Source organism: Hypanus sabinus, chromosome 6 (assembly GCF_030144855.1).
Source record: "Hypanus sabinus isolate sHypSab1 chromosome 6, sHypSab1.hap1, whole genome shotgun sequence".
Lineage (NCBI taxonomy): Eukaryota > Metazoa > Chordata > Chondrichthyes > Myliobatiformes > Dasyatidae > Hypanus > Hypanus sabinus.
Window position 1 is genome coordinate 2,676,645 of NC_082711.1, and position 13,096 is coordinate 2,689,740.

The window sequence follows — 13,096 nt, forward strand, 5'->3', positions numbered from 1 at the left end:
AGGACCTTTACGTAAAGAAACCCTTGATCATAAGATAAGGCAGCAAAAGTGAGCTGGATGTTCGGGAAACTTTTAAAATCCCAAAGGCTACTAAAAAGCTATAAGAAGGGAAAAGATAAAATACGAATGCAGTCGAGCCAATAATATAAAGCAAGATTCCGAAAAACTTTTTTTTCAGTTATATGAAGAATAAAAAGGAGGTGAGAGCTGATATTGAACCATTGGAAAATGATGCTGGTGAGGTAGTAATGTTGGCAAAGAAATGGCAGATAAACTTAATGGATACTTTATATCTCTCTTAACTGTGGAAGACGCTAGCAGTGTGCTATGAGTATCAGGGAGCAGGAGTGAGACTCATTGATATTACAAAGGAAAAAACGCTAGGAAAACTCAAAGTTCTTAAGATGGATAAATCAACCCCAGATACCTGCCTTCGCGACATATTCTTTGATGCAGAAAACGATCAACTTCCGACTTAAAAATACCTACGTACTTGGCCTCCACTGCAGTCTGTGGCAGAGCATTCCACAGATTCACTACTCTCTGGCCAAAAAAAAAATGCTCCCTACCTCTGTTCGAAAGGGTCGCCCTTCAATTTTGAGTCTGTTCCCTTTAGTTTTGATAACCCCACCATAGGGAACATCCTCTCCACATCCACCCTATGTAGTCCTTTCAATATTTGGTAGGTTGTCTCTCCAATGATAACACATCTTGTCTGCGATTGGGCGCAAAACTGTTGACAATACTCTAAGTGCGGCCTGACTAGTGTCTTATAAAGGCTCGGCCTTATCTCCTTGCTTTTATATTCTGTTCCCCTTGAACTAAGTACCAACTGTTCGTCTGCCTTCTTTACCACAGACTCGATGACAGGCAGGTATATGGGGTTGAGTGGGATCAGGGATCAGCCATGAGCAGACTCAATGGGCTGAATGACCTAATTCTGCTCCTGTGTCTTGTAGGCTTATGGAATACGACCAATAACATCATGAAGAATACCACCCACCCTTTCATGGACTGATTGTTCCACCCCATCAGGGAGGAGGCTACGTCACAATTACGCCACAACCACAAGACTCAAAAACTGTTACTTTCTCCAAGCGTTAAGGCTGATCACCAGCTCCGCCCACTAACCCACCCCTCCATACCCCCACCACCATTAGTTTAGTGTTTTCTGTCAGTCACCTTATCTACAGACATTCTTGTGCGTGGCGTCACTTTATGGACTATATATCATCTAGCAACGGTAATGGGCTGGGGTAAGGGGAGTTATATGGGAATGTCCACTCGATCCCTGGGACACACATCCAGAATAGGGATGGGCTGGATCTAGTCAGGTGATCGCGGATACAGAAACACGAGAAGGCAACTCATGCTGCATCTCTGATGGACACCATCAAATTCTCCCGTTTCAGCCTGCTACAGCTGAGAACCACAACTACATACAAGGTCTGTACAGCACGGCGTTTTGATGCGGTTAAACAATCTATCGCTTCTCAAAACCGAAATATATTGGATTTTGGCCGATGTACTACCTCTTTAAGACGGCAGCAGAAGAAAGGTTGTCGTGTTGGACTAAAAGTGCGTTTAAGTAAACAAGGTTTTCGACTTCAAATGCCGACTGTCTCGCTGGCAAACGTACAATCTCTGGTGTATGAAATTTGAAGATCTCAGAGCCAGATTGCAGAATCAGACGGACATTATGACTATTTGTTTCTTTTGTCTCACCAAATCTTGGTTAACCCCTTCAGTTCTGGGCATAGCGGTATCGATTGACGGGTTCACGATACACTTCCGAGAGAGTACTGCAGAGTCTTTTAAAGCTAAGAGTGGTAGGTATGCATCGTGATCAACTCACCGAGGTGCGCAAACGTGATGGTGATATCCCAGTCCAGTTCACCAAACCTGGAACATCTCGCGATCAAGTGCCATCCATGTTACCTGCCGCGGGAGATTTCAGCGAACATTTTGTTGGCGGTGAACATCTCACATAGGAACTGTGCGATGTGATCAACAAGCATAACACAGCACATCGTGATACCTCCCGCATCATTCTTGAGGATTTTAACCAGGCCAGCCTAAAACAGTCACTAAATAATTATTATCAGCAAATCACCTATAGTAGCAGAGGAAGTAACACACTGGACCACTGTTACACCACCATCAAGAAAGTCTACCGTGCTATTCCACACCCTCACTTTGGAAAGTCTGATTATCTGAACTGCACCACTACTCCTTGAGTATAGGCAGAGACTGAGATTGTACCACCAGTAGTGAGGACCAAGACAAGGGAGGTGCAGGGCATTTACAGAACTGCTTTGAGTGGATGGACTGAAGTTATTCAGGGATTCATCTTCGAGTCTGAATGAGTACGCCACAGTTGTCACTGCCGTCATTAACAATGTGTGTCTGAGCCTGTGCGTACGAGAGCTTATTCTACATACCCAGATCTAAAGCTGTGGATGAGCCAGAGGGTCCGTAGTTGTTGAGGGCCAGATTCATGGCATTCAAGTCTGGTGACCCAGGTCTACACAAGAAAACCGGCTATGATTTGTAGAGGGCTATTTCAAGAGCTAAGGAACAATTTGTCAGGGCGCTGGAGCAGGGATCCAATCACAGACCCAGCACTGAGTGCACAGTGATATTAATTGAGTAACAAATCCCGAGGTGCAAACAAAGTTGGCATCAAAGTTCAGGCAGAGCTCAAAACATTCGGAGAAATCCAAAAGCCATAATTGGGAAACAGGCAGAGTCGGTATTCATACAGACAGAGTACAGATACAAATGCTGGAAAGGCTCAGGAAAATTAACCAGCACCATCTGGCAACACAGGACTAAAATACACTGAGCAATAAACAGAGAGGCAAATGATAGGTGGAGCACAATGAGACACATGAGGCAGCAATACAGGTAATAATGAGAGACGGAGTAGTCAGTAATGCAGGGGCAGGAGTAGAGCAGGAGCGGGGACAGAAACACACGGCAATACAAAACCACAGACTGACAGCTGGGGGAACACACAAAAAGATAGAGTTCAACTGGAGGTACTGACACAATTCTGTTTGGTGGCGACATCAAATGCACGTCAATTCTGACAGGATTTGCAGGCCATAACTTCCTAGAAAGTAAAACCCAAAATCATGAATGGCAGTGATGCTTCACTCCCAGACAACCTCGAAGCCTTTTGTGCCCGCTTTGAAAGAGAGAATATAACTTCAACTATGAGGATCCCACAGCATCCGGTGATCCCTGTCTCAGAGGCCAACGTCAGGCTACCTTTCAAAAGGGTGAACCCTTACAAGGTGGGAGGTCCCGATGGTAAGGGCGGTAAGGCTCTGAAAACTTTGGCCAACTAACTGACGGGGGTGTTCAAGGACATTTTCAATATCATATTGCTACAGTCGGAATTTCCCACCTGCTTCAAAAGGACATCAGCCTTGCCAGTGCACAAGAAGAGCAGTGTGAGCTGCCTGAACGTCCATCGTCCAGTAGCACTCACATCTCTGGTGATAAAGTGTTCTGAGAGGCTGGGCATAGCTAGAATCAGCTTTTGCCTCAGCAATGACCTGGATCCACTGCAATTTGCCTGTCACCACAATTGCTGTACGGTGGATGCAATGTAATTAACTCTCATGTGGCTTTGGATCACAATGCAAATGCCTAGTTCAGGGTGCTTTTCATTGACTACAGCTCAGCTTTTAACAGCACCATCCCTATAGTTCTCATTGAAAAGGTACAGATCATGAGCCTCTGTACCTCATTCTGCAACTGGATCTTCGACTTCCTACCCAGCAGACCACAATCTGTGTAGAAAGGAAATAACATCTCCACCTCGCTGACAATTAACACTGACGCACCACTGAGATGTTAAAGGGTTAAAGGGTTGAGAAATGATTTTCGAAATTGTCTCCACGACGGTGAAATTAGCCTTGGCCTGCAGGCCGAGCACAACAAGGAAGGGTATTCTAGACATGGACATTGTACAACAACTGCAGGGGGGCGCCCCGATTCAGAAATCCTAATCTGAAAGACGCATGGGTGTTCGCACTTTGCGTCCGAGGACTTCTGGCTCTCTCCATTTGGCCAGGTACGTAAACCTGATGCTTTGTTACCAATGCTTATTGATTGTCTGCCTTGGCAAGGAGGGAATGAGTCACATTTTGTTACGCACCTGCTGGCACCCTAGACTGGAAGTGGCGACACAAGAGAAAATACACTCATGTCTGATATGCCAACAAACAAACACAGGAAAAGGAGTAAAATGTGCCCCAGGAAAAATCCCCTTACCAAGTGGTCCTTTTGAATGCATTCAGCTTGATTTAATCGAACTACCACGTGTACACTGTTATAAGTATCGTTTAATGTTTAGCAGATGGATTGAAGCCTTTCCGACCACCAGTAATAAAGCTTCTATGGTGGTAAGGTTGTTACCAAGTGTTACCTACGGTGGTAAGATTATACCAAGATTCGGACTACCCAGACAGATAGGTTCAGACAATAGACAATAGGTGCAGGAGTAGGCCATTCGGCCCTTCTAGCCAGCACCGCCATTCACTGTGATCATGGCTGATCATACACAATCAGTACCCCATTCCTGCCCTCTCCCCATATCCCTTGACCCCGCTATCAATAAGAGACATAAATAAAGACAATGGTCCTCATTTTGTGGAAAAAATTAATAAAGAGCTATGCGAGGTGCTGCACATTGAACAGTGATTCCACTGTGCTTATCGCCCGAAGGCTTCAGGAGTAGTGGAACGGGCTAACGGCACCCTGAAAAACAAGCTGGCTAGGTCAATGTCCGAAACCGGACGGAACTGGCTGAAGGTCCTTCTGTTAGCTTTGTATCATATGAGGATTACTCCCCATTCCACTATTGGAGTATCAGCAGCTGAAATTATTTATGGAATAAATAATTCCCGGAAGGACCCCATGCGATGCTAACACTCGGCCTCCCACGCAATGTGACTTTAATGTTATGGGGATGAATTGCAAAGGTATTTCAGGCAGTTGACATCCTCTGTAAAGTTTCTTCACTTTCAGGTGCAGGAAGCGTTAAAGCCACAGGAAAAACCAAAGGCGGATTTGAAAATTGGAGATTCGTTATAGATTGGGAGCACCTCAAGCTTGGACCCCGGTGGAAATGACCTTTTCAGATCCTTTTCCAAACGCCCACAGTGGTAAAAGTACAAGGTCACAACCATTGGATTCACCTGAGCGATTGTAAGCGATGATCACAGGACAAAAAGTGATTGTTGTCGCACTTGGACTCCTTATGTTTTTACTAACAGATACTTTGGAAAGTAATCTCTTTTATGAAACGCATATGCAATTATATGGTAATAGAACCGTATGTTACCGCTTAGCTCAATCTGTGGAGGCACTATTCGTGGCAAACTCATCTGAAAGGAATTGGGAGGATTTATTGGAAGAGGATAGGTCAGGCACAGAGTATAAAAATGATAAGGGAAGGTTTACAAGAGTGAGTATGGGATGGTGTGTGGAAAGTTTGAATGATACCTTAGGATGGAGCTCTGAGAATTGGCGGTCCAAGTGCTGGGGAACTCGGTCCTGGCTAAAGGCACGAAGGCAACGAAATGACGATTGGGAAAAGGGACATGGGACATTGGGTCACTAACTCCAGCTGTAGGGGCACCCAAGGATTAGGAGTGTGTGTGCCATAGTTGGGGGTAAGTGCATTACTCATGTCATGGATGAGTCCTCGAACTCACACAATTCTAGAGATCCAGGAGCAGTTAGATAGTTTTAGGCAAGGGTCCGCAGGAGGAGAAGAATGGTGGCTCAGCTGGTTGCTAGGGGATCATGGATCTCTTATCTCCTGCATGGGGATGGTTATCATTGTGTGTTGTGTACTGTTGACCTGTTTTAAACACTTGCTGTAAGGCTTTTGCTACCAAATTAGCGGCACTATTTTCAGCCCCAATTTAACTCTGTTATCATGGAATGATAAAAGGAGGGAATGATATGATAAAGGATTAAAGGTTGAGAAATGATTTTCAAAGTCTTGGAAATAACTGCAGACTTCTGATTGTTCCATTCTGAGTAATCTGCTTATGCACTTTTAGATTAACAACTATGCTATGTTTTGTGGATTGAGTTCTGCTTGTCACATACTTCCTACTATATGGTTTTGCAAGAATTAAAATAGCGCATATTGTCTTGTAAGATAGTTCCATAAATTGTTAGACAAAGGTTAGATATATTTTGTTTCCAAATATGTGGAACCACAGTTAGGAAAATGAGGAATTATCTCATTGTACACATTGTCTCCGTTGACTGAATTTGACTGCCTTTTAAGGTAATCAAGTGATCTTTGCCTCGAAATACCACCTTTGCTGGGCATGTGATTTTGGGGGTAGCTAAAAAATTGTTTCCTGCGTATGTGACAAAAAATTTTATAAAAAATCTGTATCTCTGTGCTTTGCAGGAAGGCCTCTAGTACGGGCCCCTGTGTGTGCCTAAGGAAGGCTCTCTCTAGTAGCAAACTACTAAATAAAAAGCTGTTGCTTTATCCTCCGTAGTACTGTGTGTTCTTGCATCGGGTAACGGGTAATAATTAGAAGTAAGGTTTAACACACGGTGATGTGTACTTAGCCCACTGCTCTACTCTCTATATACCCATGACTCTATGGCTAGGCACAGCTCAAATGCCATTTATTAACTTGCTGATGATACAACTATTGTCAGCAGAATCTCAGATGGTGACGAGAGGGCGTACAGGAGTGAGATACATCAATTAGTGAAGTAGTGTCGCAGCAGCAACATTGCACTCAACATCAGTTAGACTAAATGGCAGATTGTAGGCTTCAGAAGGGGTAAGATGAAAGGACACATACCAGTCCTTACACTTCCAATCAGTCCTCAGAAGTATAAGACCATAAGGCATAGGAGCAGAATTCGGCCATTCAAACTGTCGAGTCATGTCCGCCACTCCATCATGGCTGATTTATCATCCTTTCTGCCTTCTTCCCATAACCTTTGACTCCATCACTTATCAAGAATATCTCAATCTTCGCTTGAAATATACTCTACACGTCAGAGGCTGCAGGTCCTGTGCTGTGACTCACCTCCTTACACCCCAAATCCTCTCCATCCTCTACAAGGTCCAAGTCAGAGTCTTGACCCAAAATATTGACTATTATTTTCCCGGCACAGACGCTGCTCGACTGGCTGAGGTATACCAGCAGCCAGTTTGTTATATCCTGCATCCACATTCTCTTGTGTTACTGAAGGAATTCTGTCCACTTACCTGAGTGATTGCAGCTCCAACAACACTCTTGAAGCTTAGCACCGACCCGGAAAAAGCAGTCCGCTTGGCGCCCCACACATTCCAAACACTCCCTCCCTCTATCACTGGTACACAGAGGGTACATATTCTGTGTTTTACACGTTTACTTTCTAATGTTTGCATAATGTTCTTTTCTCTTTTTTTTCGCAAATTGGGTGTTTATCGCGCTTTTTTTGTGTGTGGCTTTTCATTGCATTTCTTTGTTTTTTGGATGGCTGCAAGAAGATGAAGCTCTAGGCTGCATATGGTACAAGATACACCATAGTTACCCACTGCTGACAGCTCCTCCCAGTCTGCCCATCACTCCCTGCCAGGAGGACAAGGACAGCAGCTGTTCAGAAACACCACACCTGCAGTTTCCATCCAAAGCCCACAACACTGATTTGCAAATTGATCACCATCATAAGTGGGTCATCACTGGATCTAAGTGCTGGAACTCCCTCGTCGATAGTATGACCAACTCTGCGACAATTGTGGCACGTGTAGTAGACGGCTCACCTCACCTTCACCGGGGTGATTGAAGATAGACAATAAATCAGTGACTACTGGCACGCCCTCCATCCGCCGGTTCTTGTAAATGATGTCCAGTAATCCACCTTCCAGAGTTGTGACAGAATTTTAATCGGTTGAAATAAATCCATTTTTTTCCTTTAGTCTTCCCGAAGAATGCCCGTTGCTTGGTTCAGAGTGTCCACTGTGATTTAACGTTAATGTGCTGGACAATAACGAAACCCCGGCTGAAGGAGAGAGGGAGTGATGGTTCACAGTGATTTAACCACATGGAGAATGGAGGTTGCTTTGTAATCCGATGGAATTGTGTGATCTGACAACAGGAGGCAAATTTATGAAGGGTGTAGAGTGATATCCTTTTAGAACAGACATGAAATGGAATTTCTTTCACCAGAACTTAGTGAATCTGTGGAATTCATTGCCACAGAGGCTGTGGAGGCCAGGTCATTGGGTGATAATGTTTAAAGCGAAGGTTGTTAGGTTCTTGATTAGTCAGGGCATCAAATATTAAGGGGAGAAGGCAGGAGAATAGGATTAAGAGGGATGAAAAGTATATCAGCCATGATGGAATGGTGGAGCAGACTCGATAGGATGAGAAGCTTAATTCTGTGTTTTTGTCTTATGGCATTAAATCTGTTCTTTCCACCTCAATTCCATGCCCTGTATTTTAGACTCATGGAGGAAAAATACTTAATTGACTGGATCTAGGCCCACATAATTTTATAAAACTGTATACAGTCACCCTTCAGACTCTGGCATTTAATTGAGAATAAAACAACCATGTCCACTCTCTCGTGACAGATGCAGGGCTCCATTGAAACAGCTGGAGGATTGCTTGTTCAAGCATCGAAACATATTTAATGTAAAATAATCGAGTTTCACTGTACTGAAAGACCATATATATAGCGAATTGCTCCCGGGATCAACATTGGGAGTAGATAGGTGTTGGACTTGTGAACGTGTAAGGATGAAGTGCCTCAATCCCGGGAGTGTACTGTGTTCACACAGAACCAATTAAATTACCAATCATATAACCAACTACTCTCTTTGCCTACACAATGTCCATATCCTTCCATTCTCCGCACATTAATGTGTCTATCTACAGGACTCTTGGCAGACTGTAATGTTTCTGCCTCTACAGCCACCCAGGGCAGCACATTCCAGGCACCCACCTGTTCTGTGCAACAAAAGCCTTGCCCCTCATAGCTCTTTCGATATTACCCCTTCTCACCTTAAATGTATGCCCTCTGGCATTACACACCAACCTTAAGAAAAAGAAATGGTCTACTCTGTCTATGCCTTTCATAATCTTATAAACCTTTATCAGATCTCCCCTCAGCCTCTGCTGCTCCAAAGAAAACAACCCGAGTTTGTCCACCCTGGCATTATAGAGTATGTCGTCTAATCTGGGCACCTCAAACCTTTTGTGTGCCCTCTCAAAAGCCTCCACATCCTTCCTATAATGGGACAACCAAGTCTGCATGCAACGGTGTTGTGAAAAGGTGAGCTGGCTGATTGTGCTCAAAGTCTGGGGCGGTTATGTGTATTTGAAGTTGGTAGATTCCTGATCGGTTGGGGCATCAAGGGATATGCTGAGAGGGCGGCTGTATGGAGTTGAATGGAATCCAGGATCAGCCACGATGAAATGGCAGAGTGGATGCAATGGGCTGAATGGCCTAATTCTGCTCCTATGTCTTCTGTGTGGCCTCCGTCAGTCGTGGTCGACCATGGGTACTGCGCCTCTGGTAGAGTCGTCCAGGGTGCAAGCAAGAGCAGATTTGATATGGAGATCCGTCTGTTGTCTATGCAGTGGGACCCCCCCCCCCCACCCCCTCTCCACGCTGACGACAAGTCCAAAGGAACGACTGAAGTCGATACAGCTTGGTGCCAGCAGCATCGCAGGAGTTGCCGTGCCGGTGCTGGGTACAGCGGTCAGCTGCCTTCGGGACCCACGTTGGTTTCCTCCAGCTGCTCTGGATTCATCCTGCATTCCAAGGATGTGCAGGTTAGGGTTAGTAACTTGTGGACATGCGAAGTTGAGGACTGACCCCAACACATCCTCGAACTTGGTTGGCATGAACAATGGATTTCACTGAAGGTTTTGATGTACATCTGACAACACTGATGCTTACCCTGTTTGTGCTCACAGAGAACCAAACCCATCGGGAATGGTCTGGTGGGAGGTTTACTGAATGAAGCAGCAATAGAGGGGTGGGTTCTGGGGTATAGGGGTGCATGCAAAAAGGTTTCGAGGTGGTCAGCTCACATTGAGGACTGGAGCAACAGTTAGTGTTGTTTGTGCTCAGGATGCAGGTGAGCATCTATCTGCAGGTGCGAGTGTTACAACTGGACTAGGACATCTGGTCTGTTCTGGAGTGTAGAGATCACAGCAGGACCATAAAGTTAAAAGTATTTTTTATTCTCTACTTTATAGACTGGATTGAATCTGCAATAGACTCGGGGAGGATGTGGGATCCATGGGTACAGCTGCATCCAGCTGGCTCTGTTGCAGTTCCCAGAACTCAGCTGTGATATCCCCTGATCCACTGTCGGAGGTGTCCAGGGCCCCTGCCTGGAGACTTTGGCACTGAATGGAGCAGCGAGAGTGTGAGTGAGAATGTGTGAGAGAGAGAGAGAGAGAGAGAGAGAGAGAGAGAGAGAGAGAGAGAGAGAGAGTGAGTGAGTGTGTCTGTCTGTCTGTCTGCATGAGTCTGTGTGTATGTCCGTCTGTCTGCTTGTGTGTGTGTCTGTCTGTCTGTCTGCATGAGTGTGTGTGTATGTCTGTGTGTATGTCTATCTGTGTGTGTGTGTGTGTGTGTGTGTGTGTGTGTGTGTCTGTGTGTATGTCTATCTGTGTGTGTGTCTGCATGGATGTGTGTGTGTCTGTGTGTAGACAATAGACAGTAGGTGCAGGACAATAGACAATAGGTGCAGAAGTAGGCCATTCGGCCCTTCTAGCTAGCACGGCCATTCACTGCGATCATGGCTGATCATACACAATCAGTACCCCGTTCCTGCCCTCCTGATATCCCTTGACCCCGCTATCTATAAGAGCTATATCTAACCCTCTCTTGAATGCATCTAGAGACTTGGCCTCTGCTGCCTTCTGGGGCAGAGCATTCCACATATCCACCACTCTCTGGGTGAAAAAGTTTTTCTGCATCTCTGTTCTAAATGGCCTACCCCTTATTCTTAAACTGCGGCCTCTAGTTCTGGACTCACCCATCAGCGGGAACATGCTTCCTGCCTCCAGCGTGTCCAATCCCTTAATAATCTTATATGTTTCAGTCAGATCCCCTCTCATCCTTCTGAATTCCAGTGTACACAAGCCCAGTCGCTCCAATCTTTCAACATATGACAGTCCCGCCATTCCGGGAATTAACCTTGTGAACCTACGCTGCACTCCTTCAATAGCAAGAATGTTCTTCCTCAAACTTGGAGACCAAAACTGCACACAATATTCCAGGTGGGGTCTCAACAGGGCCCTGTAGAGCTGCAGAAGGACCTCTTTACTCCAATACTCAATTCCTCTTGTTATAAAGGCCAGCATGTCATTAGCTTTCTTCACTGCCTGCTGTACCTGCATGCTTGCTTTCATTGACTGATGTACAAGAGCACCTAGATCTTGTTGTACTTCCCCTTTTCCTAACTTGAATCCATTTAGATAGTAATCTGCCTTCCTGTTCTTGCCACCAAAGTGGATAACCTCACATTTATCCACATTAAACTGCATCTGCCATACATTTGCCCACTCATCCATCCTGTCCAAGTCACCCTGCATTCTCATAACATCCTCCTGACATTTCACACTGCCACCCAGCTTTGTGTCATTGGCAAATTTGCTAATGTTACTTTTAATCCCTTCATCTAAGTCATTAATGTATATTGTAAACAGCTGTGGTCCCAGCACCGAACCTTGCGGTAGCCCACTGGTCACAGCCTGCCATTCCAAAAGGGACCCGTTAATTGCTACTCTTTGTTTCCTGTCAGCCAGCCAATTTTCAATCCATGTCAGTACTCTGCCCCCAATACCATGTGGTCTAATTTTGCCCACTGATCTCCTATGTGGGACTTTATCAAAAGCTTTCTGGAAGTCCAGGTACACTACATCCACCCGCTCTCCCTTGTCCGTTTTCATAGTTACATCCTCAAAAAACTCCAGAAGATTAGTCAAGCATGATTTTCCTTTCATAAATCCATGCTGACTCGGACTGATCCTTCTTCTGCTATCCAAATGTGTCATAATTTCCTCTTTTATAATAGACTCCAGCATCTTTCCCACCACTGACGTCAGGCTAACCGGTCTATAATTCCCTGTTTTCTCTCTCCCTCCTTTCTTGAAAAGTCAGACAACATTTGCCACCCTCCAATCAGCAGGAACTGTTCCTGAATCTATAAAACATTGGGAAATGATTACCAATGCCTCCACGATTTCTAGAGCCACCTCTTTAAGTACCCTGGGATGCAGACCATCAGGTCCCGGGAACTTATCAGCCTTCAGACTCAACAGTCTATCCAACACCGTTTCTTCCCTAATATAAATTTCCTTCAGTTCATCCTTTACCCTAGTTCCTTGGGTCACTATTACACCTGGGAGATTGTTTGTGTCTTCCCTAGTGAAGACAGATCCAAAGTACCTGTTCAACTCGTCTGCCTTTCCTTGTTCCCCATAATAAATTCACCCGTTTCTGTTTTCAATGGCCCAATTGTGGCCTTAACTATTTTTTTGCTATTCACATACCTAAAGAAGCTTTTACTGTCCTCCTTTATATTCTTGGCTAGTTTACCTTCATACCTCATTTTTTCTTGGTGTATTGCCTTTTTTGTTATTTTCTGTTGCTCTTTAAAAGCTTCCCAGTCCTCCGGTTTCCCGCTCATCTTTGCTATGTTATACTTCTTCTCTTTTATTTTTATGCTTCCCTTTACTTTCCTCATCAGCCACGACCCTTACTCCCCTTAGGATCTTTCTTCCTGTTTGGAATGAACTGATCCTGCACCTTCTGCATTATTCCCAGAAATACTTGCCATTGTTGTTCCACTGTCTTCCCTGCTAGGGTATTGTTCTGTTGAACAATTGCCAGCTCCGCCTCATAGCTCCATAGTTCCCTTTGTTCAACTGTAATACTGACACATCCGATTTTCCCTTCTCCTTCTCAAATTGTAGGTTAAAACATATCATATTATGGTCACTACCTCCTAATGGCTCCTTTACCTTGAGGTCCCTGATCAAATCTGGTTCATTGCACAACACTAAATCGAGAATTGCCTTCTCCCTGATAG